The sequence below is a fragment of the Camelina sativa genome, unplaced genomic scaffold, assembly GCF_000633955.1.
Source record: "Camelina sativa cultivar DH55 unplaced genomic scaffold, Cs unpScaffold00615, whole genome shotgun sequence".
Classification (NCBI taxonomy): domain Eukaryota; kingdom Viridiplantae; phylum Streptophyta; class Magnoliopsida; order Brassicales; family Brassicaceae; genus Camelina; species Camelina sativa.
In genome coordinates, this window is record NW_010921759.1 from 3,526 (window position 1) to 15,305 (window position 11,780).

General features: G+C 38.1%; 1 pseudogene; it reads left to right on the forward strand.

Moving 5' to 3' along the window:
• Window positions 1-987: 987 nt before the first annotated feature.
• LOC104773674 overlaps window positions 988-11,780 on the forward strand; it is a 17,870-nt pseudogene continuing 7,077 nt past the window's right edge.

Consider the following 11,780-nt stretch of genomic DNA (forward strand, 5'->3'; position numbering starts at 1 on the left):
CTACAATAACGTTTTAAGTTTACCGATGCTATAATAGAACCAATACTAAGCGCCACTCTGAAATAATTTTTCGCGCTCCGCCTACCATAGCGTTTACCTTTTGGAAAATGCTATCTATAGTTTCTCTATACTCAGTTATAGCGGAAAAATAAAAAACGCTATAATGTTATGCTATTAATACCATTAATTCCTGTAGTGTGACAAACAATCTTTACATTTGGCTTAACTTAGATTCATATACATATCTTAATTGTTCACAAACACTCATTTAGGATTGACACCTCTTATACTGCAACTGCATAAGGGGAATTGAAACACCTTACCATCCATCCATTCATATCTCATTGCATACATTCATCATCATTCATCACCCACACCAAAAAGATCTTGTTTCACTGTGCAAAAACTGAAATGAGTATACTCTGGATGCATTACCTCGACACAATTTAGCGTGAAAACTGTTTATCTTTAATCATTAGCGGCTTTGGCTTGAGGAGAATGAGCCTGGTCAGAGGGATTAATTTAGTTGAACACGGAATTTTGGTAATAACTAGATATTTATTTGTGCATGTGTTCTGTGCTTTGATGGTGCTGTTAGTAAGTAGTAACTAGATCAACTACAAGATCAAATGGAAAACATACTGTCCTTTATTCCAAAATAGTCTAAACCAAAAAGTAATGTTGATACTTACTACAGGGGGGAGACTTACGTCTATTTTTGCCCATAAATATGTTGAGTTGACCATGAATCTTGTACAGAAGAAATGTATTCACGTAGACCAACTTGAGATCAGTTTTTTCCTTGTTTGTTTGAATTAGTATTTTGTTGAGTAGTTATCACCTTAGCATTGCTATATTGAACCTTTAACAGAGGATGATTCAATTAGGTAAAAAAATTCAAGTGTACATGGGGAGATATTAGTCTATTTTATGAATAGATTGTCTGGTCAAGTCCCTCCAATTAATTGATAACTTTTCTTTATGAAGACATTAAAATATTGGAGGCGGAGGTGGAAGCCCTAGAGGAGCTTTCAAAACAGATATTTTTGGAAATATATGAGCTGCACCAAGCAAAGGTTAGCTTTCAGCTGCTTTGGTTTTTGATTCACTAAAGATTTTTCTACTCATTGACTTGGTGGTGACATCTTAGTACTTTGGCTGAATTTTCTATTCTTGAGATTAGTGCTTCTGAGTGCCTTCCTTGGTTCTGATATTTTAAAAGCATTTGCTCTGGCTTCACTCATTTGCAGGATGCTGCTGCTTATTCTAGAACTTGGAAGGGTCATGTGCAGAACTTACTTGGTTATGCATGTTCCATTTATTGTGTGTATAAAATGTTGACGGTAAGTTTCTTTATTCTTCTAATGATGATCTAGCTTTTAATTTTTAAGTTATACCCTATTCCTAGATCAATTGCAAAAGAATTTTAAAACTATTTTTAATGGATGTGAAAACAGCTCTTCTTGCTATCAATGCTGGTTTTGTTAGTAGATATTTGAGGCATATATAACTTCAACAAGTTGTCTAATTTTTCTTTGAGTTCTTTACTCTCCTTAAAAAGAGTGTGTCAGACACCGTATGGGTAACTTTTAGGTTTGAATGGTAATATTTTTAGAAGATTGAAAAGTAGATGAATAATGATGCTCCAGTTTCCTTTCGGTTGGAATAAGTCTTTTTATAGAAAAAATTTTTCGTTTCTAATCATCCCCTTTTGTAACTATGTAAGAACACCTCTTTTATAGTTAAAGAACATTCCTAGTTACAGAATATATTCATACGACCAAAATGTTTTATCCAACTTTTGAATGATTCCTCTTATTCCTCTTTAAGTTACCATTCAAAGCCTTAGGTTTTTGGGTAATCAGTTGATGAATAGATTTGGGAATTTTGTTCCTGTTTGTTTATCTAGTTCTCTCTCTCTGAAACCCTTTATCTTGTTCGGTTTGTACAGTTATTCTCAGGACATGTATGCGAGAAAAATTGTTCTCGATGTCCCTTATTAAAAGTCTTCACCCTAGTGCCATTCTTTAACTCTAGTTTCTCCATTTTTGTGCTCTATTTTTGCAGTCTCTACAAAGTGTCGTCTTCAAAGAGGTACCCACATGCACTAATTTGTTTTCATTCAATTATACACCATCACTTCTGTTCTCTAATGAATCATTATGTGCACCTCTGAGTACTTGAAATTGCTAATAATCAGCTTGTATACAGGCCGTTACAAAAGACCCTATCACGACGATGATCAGCATATTCTTGTGGTTGTTTGATATTGGAGTAGATGCTACACTGCTTTCACAGGTTTGCGTTACTTTTGCGTTGCTATCTCTGATAATGGAGTAGTGGACGGTTTTTCTTCTTTACAACAAATTGAAAGCCTAAAGCAACCTACTTTCTTTGATGATGCAAAGTTAGTTGGTTGAAGAGACAAGAGTGTTCTTATGTCCTAGTTGTAATCCTGACTATTTGTTATAAAATGTAAAATATATGCTGACTTCTCAAGTTCTCTGCGTCTTGTTTATTGGATTGTGCAACTTTTCTCTAATTCTGTTTCTGTCTTTCTTGTTTGCAGTATATTTCCCTTTTGTTTATTGGGATCCTGATTGTGATTTCTGTGAGGGGATTCTTGACGAACCTGATGAAGGTGAATTATGATTCTAGTTTTTCTTTATTTATTTATTTTTTTTTTTTTTTTTATAATTGTGTGCATGTTGACTGTCCTTCAATTATTTGGTAAGGATTTCTTATACAATCCTTGATGTAGTTTCACTCTTATTTCCGCACCATATAATCAAACTACTACTTCTTAGAGGTAATCATGTTCAAATAGAATTTTTCCACTTCTTAAGGTGGTGATAATTGTTAGTAGGTACTAGTCACATATTACTACTGTGATTGTAGTGGAAACATAACTATGGGCGTGCTGAAGTCTCTGATACGTGATTACGGTTAGAGAAGTGTCTTAAACTAGGTGCTGGCCCATGCAACGCGTGGGCTGTGGTGTAGTCAATTTTTTTTTTATTCTCGTCTTCCTCTTCTCTCTTTTGTATTATTTTATTTTAAGTAGGCATATATGGGCGTCACTTGTATATATATACTATATTTTTATACCATTTGTTTAGATGTACAATTGTGGGAGTTATATTTTATTTAATATTTTATTTTTAATGTGGACAATAGTTGTTGTTGTGTCTGAATTTAAATTATGTTTCAAGTATTGTTGTCCGAAGAATAACGAGGATGTTGTTTTTTGCTACTGAGGATCCAATCATTTCATTGACTGATATCCTTCCCAATACATTTATTGTATTTTATATTTTCTCATTAACTGCTTATGTAATATATGGTTTTGAGTTAAGGAAATGATGGAGCGAAGTATGGGTGTAAAACTTTAAGTAATATAATTTCATATGTATATATTATATATATATGTGACTATAAGTTTAGCTAACTACTATTTTATAATATTTAAATATAACCTTCAACATTTAAAAAAAAAACAAAATTTGTAGGAGGAATGAATGTAGAATTATTGGACAGAAGTTATATTTGAGTTAAATAGTGATAAAACATTGTGTTGTTTTTTCCCCCTCAATTGCCAATATTTGACATCAAAATATGTAAACATGCTATAAAAATACAATTAAACCACTATAAATCAATACTCTATAAATTATTAAATCCAATAAATTAATAATTTTTGCAAATGATGATGATAAGATAATAAGATAATAGTTTTTCTGGAATTCTATGTATATATGGTCCAATAATATCATAAATTAATAGTTATGTTATTTTTTATATATATGATGATATAATAATATATGCTTCTCCTAAAACTCATATCTATTAAACAATTTTTGTTTTGTATTTTCAAACTATAATAATATAAAATATTTTAGAACATGTCATAAAAATAGCTAAAACTTTTTAAAAGTTTTCAATTTTTAGATGTGAATCATTTTGATAGACTATTAAAATACAATAATTAATATTGACAATTTTTTTTTTAAATGTATTCCATCTGTATAAGTAAAATAGAAATATTTATAACTTTTTGTCAAGAAGGTTTACTACATATTTCAATTACCATTCTAAAACCATAAAATGTGATTGTTCTAACATGTAACATTAGGCACGTCCAATAGAATATTTGGTTTTTTTTTGTGTTGGCCAATTTTGGAAAAACCTAAACTATTTGAGAAATACCCTAAAATAGCACATATTTGGGTTTTTGTTCCAAAACTAGCACACACGCTAGAATGTTCCAAAACTAGCATTTCTTAATACTGAGTAATTAATAGAGAGAAATATTATTATTTCTGGGCCTTTACTTCGCCTTCATCCTCAACAATTTTACAGTCATAGCTCCGACCAAGCTTGCGATGAAGATTCTGATATGAGATCTTCATTTCTGATCTCATATCTTTTCAATTAAGTGCCAAAACAATCGACTAAAGCTTCAATTACTTGCCAAATCGATCGACGACTGAAGCTTCTCCAGCTCCATTAGATCCACGTTGAGATCTCATCTTCCAACCTCATCGTCAAACCTCCTCTTTTTTCCTCTACCACCGCCACCGTTGTTTCAGTCCTGCGAATTCCCACCGCCACGACCGTGAAAATGGACTCAGCGAAGGTGACCTTCATTGCTATAGTGGGACTGTACGAACCACCAAACCCTCTAATCTATGATTCTGGGATTCATAATTTATGTGTATTAAGCTCTCTGTTTTGTTGGATTGTTATATCTATATGTGTATTAAGCTCTCTGTTTTGTTGGAAATTGTTATGGTTTAAAGTTTCAGAATTGAGTGGGATAAATTTAATTACGTTTTCAATCTTTGTGACCCTTACGATGGAGCATCGAGGAACTGATTATTGGAAGTGACGCTCTGTTCCATTGCAAAACACAATCACGATTATTGGAAGTGACGCTTCATGAAGGCTTTCATGAAATTCATATTGGCTTTCCTGAAATTCATATTGGTACATAATTCATATTCGTGAAGGCTTTCCTGAAAAGATTTGAGCGCCTATGAGGTTTGTATGAGCGCCTATGAGGTTTGCATGAGCGCCTATGAGGCTCTCTGATATGAGCGCCTATGAGGTTTGTATTTGATAATTATGATGGAACATTGAGTAAGACACTATTCTGTTGACTTTGATCATACTTGTGAAAACTGATACATCTCTCTCTCTCTGTCTCTCTTTTTTTCTTCAGGTTGATTTTGGAACAGATGCTAAGCATTGCTCAACTGTGTTTATTGTGCATAAAAATCAGGTTGATTCTTGATTTATGTGACAGATAAGGAACTCAAATTTCATGTTGCACTAAGAAAAAGGTAAGTGCGTCCACTTTCAAGGAGCTGCATTGTATGTACCTATATTTGATTTGTGACAACCCGTCCCGTGGACCCCACTAGCCTCACTGCTAGCCCGCTAGCCTCACTGCTAGCCGCCCAAACGGACCCCAAGCTGGCCCTGCAGGGCATCGATCCTAACCCCTCACTGGGCAAATGGAACTATTCATCCAAATCCACAGTAGGTTATTAGTGTACCAGGCGTTCCTCAAACCCTTGTCCCCACCCTTTAACAACCTTCCCACAGGACAAGCTGTCACCAATTGACCTTCAGATCAATTGGTGACAGCTTGTCCTGTGGGAAGGTTGTTAAAGGGTGAGGACCAGGGTTCGAGGAACGCCTGGCGCACCAATAACCTACTGGGGGATTGGGATATCCACAGTGATGGGTTAGGATAGATGCCCTGCAGGGCCAGCTTGGAGTCTGTTGGGCCGGCTAGCAGTGGGCTAGCAGGGTCCACAGACGGTCTGTTGGGGCAGCTAGCGGTGGGCTAGTGGGGTCCGCGGGACGGGTTGTCACATGATTTTCTCATATGCTTGTCGATATGTCTTGATATGCTTGTCATTTGTTGTGTGAGTGCAGGCAGGTACTTTAATACACTTGACAACAAGAAAATTGAACATTTTGATATTTTACAGTGGTGAACCCACACCTGAAGAAAATGTTCAAATAGATGTTGGTTTCAGACAATTAGGAAGACCTTCATAAAAGTTAAGGTCATTATGGAATGCCTTCCTAAATTTCAAGAATGCCTTCCTAAAAGCTATTGAATCCTTCCTAAATATTTTAAAAATGTGTTTTTAAATTTCTTTATATGTGTTTTGTGCCTTATTGTATCACATTCACATATTACTCCATTAATGATGTATAATAATTTGATTTGGTGCACATATTGGTGTTTTACAACAAAGGTAGAAAATAAGAATATCTAGCATGATGTTTTATTTTATTTTTATGAAGGTCTTACTAAAATACGAGATATCCTTCCTAAATATTTTATTGTGCATAAAAATAGGTTCCATAGTGTAATATAACTGGGTTATCAACAAAAGTTTAAACGTTCTGTAGTAATGATAGATGTTGTTGGTTTCCCAAGTTACAAGAACATGAGAAGGTAACTACAATCTATCAAGGAACCATCTATAAATAATGATTTTATGAAAATAAATTTGAATTCATGAAACAAAGAAAAGTTCAACAAAAAAACTCAGCATTACTAAAAAAATGTGAAACATAGAAAGAAAACTCCATTAGTAAAGGGTAATGGTATCATTTATGTGTTACCCTAGTGTTTACCAATATCCAGAATTTTTATGTAAGTCATCCTGAAACCTAAATTTGTTATGAAGGTCATCATGAAGTTCTAAGAATCCTTCCTGAATTTCGTGTAATCCTTCCTGAATTTCACCAGTATCACGACCAAGTGACATCGTACATTTTTTTGCTGCAACAGTTGCTGATCCTCCTAATGAACCTCCCCGTAAGAGTTAAATCCCACAGATTCGCAGTTACCTTTGAACACAATCTAAGCACTCCCTTAACTGAACACAATCTAAATCACAATAGTCTATGAGATTGTAAGTGTTAAATAAGCTGTAACCAAGAAAATTTTTGTAAGAAATCAGAAGTCAAACCTTCTCTTCCTTCTTCTTCTTCTCCCGCTCAAGTTCCTCAACTATAAGGATCTTCTTCTCTGCTTTGGACTGCGAACTAAGAAAACAAATAAAATTCCATTCTTAGAAGAATTTCACAATTCAGTGATAATCAATGACAGTGTAAACAGAGAGAAAAATCGTAGTTGATGATTCATAAAAGCCAAGACTAAGATGCTGCACATGATACAAGACGATAATCAAGTCTAACCAGTTCAAAAAAGTGAATTCAACAATTTGATAGAGAGAGAGAGAGAGAGAGAGAAAGAGAGAGAGAGAGAGAAGCTAACGCCCAGCTGCTCAAACGCGGAGACGTCTCGATTCAAACGCGGAGACGTCTCGATTCAAACACGGAGACGTCTCGATTCAAACGCGGAGCCCTCTCGATTCGATTGTGCCTGAGAATAACACATATATTTTCGCTCTTCGTGTCTAGTTACCGATTCGTGGGTGGTGTTCATATTGAAATCTGGGTAAGGGATGAATCGTGTCGGTGTAAGCAGAGAGGAAACGACATAAACTTTAATTTATTGATAATTTAATTGTTTCCAAAATTGATGATATATAAATGTGTGCTAGTTTTGGAACATTTAAAAACATATGCTAATTATGGAAGAAAAACTTAAAAATGTGCTATTTTTGTCAATTGCCCAAACTATTTCATGGGCCACTTATAATACAATCCAAAACTAATTTCGTGTGCCTCTTTTTTTTTTTGTTTGGTAAGCTGAAACTATACATACATATGTATATCTTCTTCTTCGTCTAGAATCTACTTTCCAGACAAAGAATTTGTGAGAGAAAATCAAACGGGTCGAAGAAATTAGGTCGAGATTGGAAACAATAAAGACAATTTTAGACAGTGTTAAGATGGAGGCTGCAGAGCGGAGATATTTTTGGAGATGATTAAATGGTGTAACATCCGCGAACCAATTTTTAAGTTTTTGGTGTGGGTGTCGATCCACACCCTTGGTGTATCGATCGACACCATGTTTTCTGGTTTGGTCTGGTTCGTTTTAATTGCTGTTTGGTTTGGTTTGATTCAAGGAAAATCCCTAAATCGTGTTATAAGTGGAGAAGCGACAAATTAAGGGTTTTAGGGTGTCTTGTCGCCGTTTTCAGAGATAGAGAGAGAGGAGAGAGCCTATTGTGGTGTGAAGGAGATTAAAGGAGAAAGATCAGAATCGTTAGGGTTTGGGAGGAAACAGTTTCGGCATATCAAATCGTTCTCAAAGGTAATGAAATTTGGTAGGTTTTTTACCAAGTCTTTCATTGTCATTCGCCTTTTTATAGAAGTAGATTTGGATTTAAACTCGATGCGTTATTGGCAGTTTTGTGAGCCACGTTTTCTCAGACGCGAGTTGGGACCATCGGAGATTGTAACTGAGATCGTGGTCTCGTGTGGTGTCTGATCGTGCTGAAATTTTGTGGGAAGCTTCGTGACGTCTAGGGGTAGCTTTTCACCGGAGCGATTTGATAGTTAACGGTTGGTTTTTATTTTAGGGTTTCGTCTTTGAGACTGTTCTTTTCTGATGTTTCTGTCCAGTTTTGCTATAAGTCGTTTTTGGTTGTGTGGCTTGTTGTAGGGCGTCTCTGGGCTGTTTCAGACGTAAGGAGGGTCTCAACTGGTTGTATTGGTTGTTATAATCAGTTGATAAGGTGAGTGCTTGACCATGGTTGATCTAAGCATGAGATTTCTCTTGTTTGGGTGTTTTCTTTGCTGTTTGTGTTGTTTTGTTGCTTGGGTTCGTTGCTTTTGTGATTCCCAGTGATTTCCGAGGTAATTGGGTGAGTTTGAGACGGATTCGAGATGATTTGGAAGGGGAGTTCGACGTTCGTGTTCGCGCAGATCGTGTCTGCAGAAGAGGCATCGGTCGACACTGTTTAGCATCGGTCGACACCATTGTTTGTAGTATCGATCGACACCGTGAGGCATCGGTCGACACTGGTCTCAGCCGAGACTTGTTTTCCTGGTTTGATGTATTGTTGTGTGTTGTTTGTTTTGCTTAAACATGAGGGTCTCATATGCTTGTGTGTATAACCTAGTAGATGGGAGGACGGCCTCACTAAGTATTTATGATAATACTTACGCATCTCAATTGTTGTTTGTGGTGTGCAGGTAAAGGCAAAAGTGTGATCGTGGAATCATGGCGATGAGGAGGAGGATGATCTAGGGTCTCGTTTGTGTGTTATTGGATTTGTTGGTTATGTTGTTGGAACCTTGGTTAGTGTTATGGTAGGTTGCCGGATAGAATGGTTAGGAATGTTATTGTATTGATGATTTGTTGGTTTTGTATTATTGGTATGTTTCCGCTGTGCTTAATGTTATTGCTGGTTTAATGTTGAGTTGTGGTTTGGGTTGGTTAATTAAGTAGTATGGGATGCTTAATTATATATTGTTTTTAATTATTAAAAAAAAAAGGGGTCGGGTTGTTTCATTTTGGTATCAGAGCCCTTACGGTTCTAGGTTTGGGTTCACTAGGCATTGTGCTGTAGATGTTTGGGATTTGCATGCTTGAATTGATTATGTGAGTTAGTCAATTGTGTGTGGTATGGAGTCTTAGAACATCCTCTTCGAGCCTTCAATGAGATTCCACGGTGAGTTATTGTTATGTTTCTTTGTGTGGTATTGATTTGTTTTCTGCTTGTTAGCCTCTGCTCTTGGAAGATGAGTGGTTAAGGTGTTTGAGTAGTTGGTCGTGGACGGGGACGTGGTCGTGGTCATTGTCGGGCGGGTCCCGAGGCCAGCGAGTGTGTGGTCCAGAGTTCCACGAGGAGGTACGTCAGAGGGTCGCAAGCGTATCAGGAGGGACCAGAGGGGATTAGCCGGTGAGCGTGTCGGGGGTGCTGGGAACCCAGGTGTGGGGTTGCAGCAGGTGGAGCCCAGGGTCGAGATGATCGCTTGGCGGATCTGTTGGCGTGCTGTTGGAGCGGTTACCGAGAGGGGTACCAGTGTAGGCTCCAGTTGTGCCGCATGTGGCGGGGTGCAGTCGAGGGCTGCGGATGTTGAGGACTTTCCACCTTATGTTAAGAGGATGGAGCGGTTGTAGATGACCGGTATGAGATTATTCTCAAGAGGCATCGGGCCTATAGAGGCGGATAGGTGGACATATGCAGTTGGAGCAGATACTTCTCTGCTTGGTGGTTAATCCAGTTGGATATAAGTTGAGTGGGCAGGTGTAACATTGCAATGTTATACTCGGACCACAGGAGGTAGTTGTGTCGAGAGATGTTTATAGTCGTTAAGGATTGTTGCTCCTGAGGGGATGGTGATTCCCCTGAATACCGATAGCTCGAGGGGCTGAGGGCTCCGAGAGTGGCAGAGGGGATGTTGTTCTCCTGAGGGGATGAGTAGTTCCCCTGATACCGAGATCTTGAGGATTGTGGTCCAAGAGTGAGACGGTATAACTCGAAGACGCTGGTCTGAGAGTGAGATCGGTATGACTCGAAGGTTGCGACCTAAGAGTGGAAGAGTTGGGAGCAAGCAATTCCTAGGACGTGAGTATAAACATAACGATTGAATGTAGACCTTGAGAGATTGACGGTGGTTTAATCTCGGGTTTTGAATGTGTTGACTTTTGGGACAAGGTTTTATGACCATAGCGTTTATGAATGTTTGGCTGTGTGCCAGGATTGTGAGGCCGGTGGTGCCGGAGTCCCGGGAAGGGGAGTTACAGCAGGATTGAGCCGGGAGAGGCATGTTTGCCAGATACATAAGTTCACGAAAAGCCTTCATGGCAGGATAAACTAATCGTTGTAACGATGCTGGATGAAGTTCATTGGAGTTGGACAGGGTTGCTAGATCCAAGGTTTTGGTAAACTTGTTGGAGGGAATAAGTCAAGTGGTTTGAGTTAGCTGCCTGCAAAGCATTTGACGCGGTGAATCAGAATATGCGAACGTATGGTACTTGTTTGTTTTATTACGCTCGTATTGATGATTTACTGTGGAGAATTGCCAAGTGGAAAAGCTATTTCTGGAATAAGTTATCTTGGGGAAGTTTCCCTAAGTGGCAAGTTACTAGAGGTTCTTGGACGAACAAGAGGGTTGATATTTAGGTGGCGGCGAGTTGATGTCGGCATACTTGAGTATTTGTTTAGTTGAGCTGAGGAAGCAACTAGAGGATTTATGGAGCAAGGGATTTATACGTTCTAGTGTATCACCGTGGAGAGCACTGGTGTTATTTATTAAGAAGAAGGATGGGAGTTTCCGCTTGTGCATTGACTAATGGGGTTTGAACCGGGTCACTGTCAAGAACAAGTACCCTCTTCCCAGGATTGATGAGTTGTTGGATCAGCTGGGAGGTGCTACTCGGTTCTCTAAGGTAGATCTGGCGTCGGGTTATCATCAGATACCGATAGATGAGGCAGATGTGAGGAAGACTGCTTTCAGGACGAGGTATGGGCACTATGAGTTTGTGGTGATGCTTTTCGGATTGACTAACGCGCCAGCAGCGTTTATGAGATTGATGAACAGTGTGTTTCAGGAGTTTCTGGATGTATCTGTCATCATTTTCATCGACGATATCCTGGTTTATTCTAAGAGTCCTGAGGTGCATGCAGTGCATTTGAGGATAGTTATGGAGAAGCTGCGGGAGCAGAAGTTGTTTGCTAAGTGGAGCAAGTACAGTTTTTAGCAGCGTGAGATGGGCTTTATGGGTCACATTGTTTCTCCATAGTGAGTTTCTGTAGATCCGGAGAAGATTCAGGCTATCAGGGATTGGCCTAGACAACAGAATGTCACTAAGATCAGGAGTTTCCTTGGTTTGA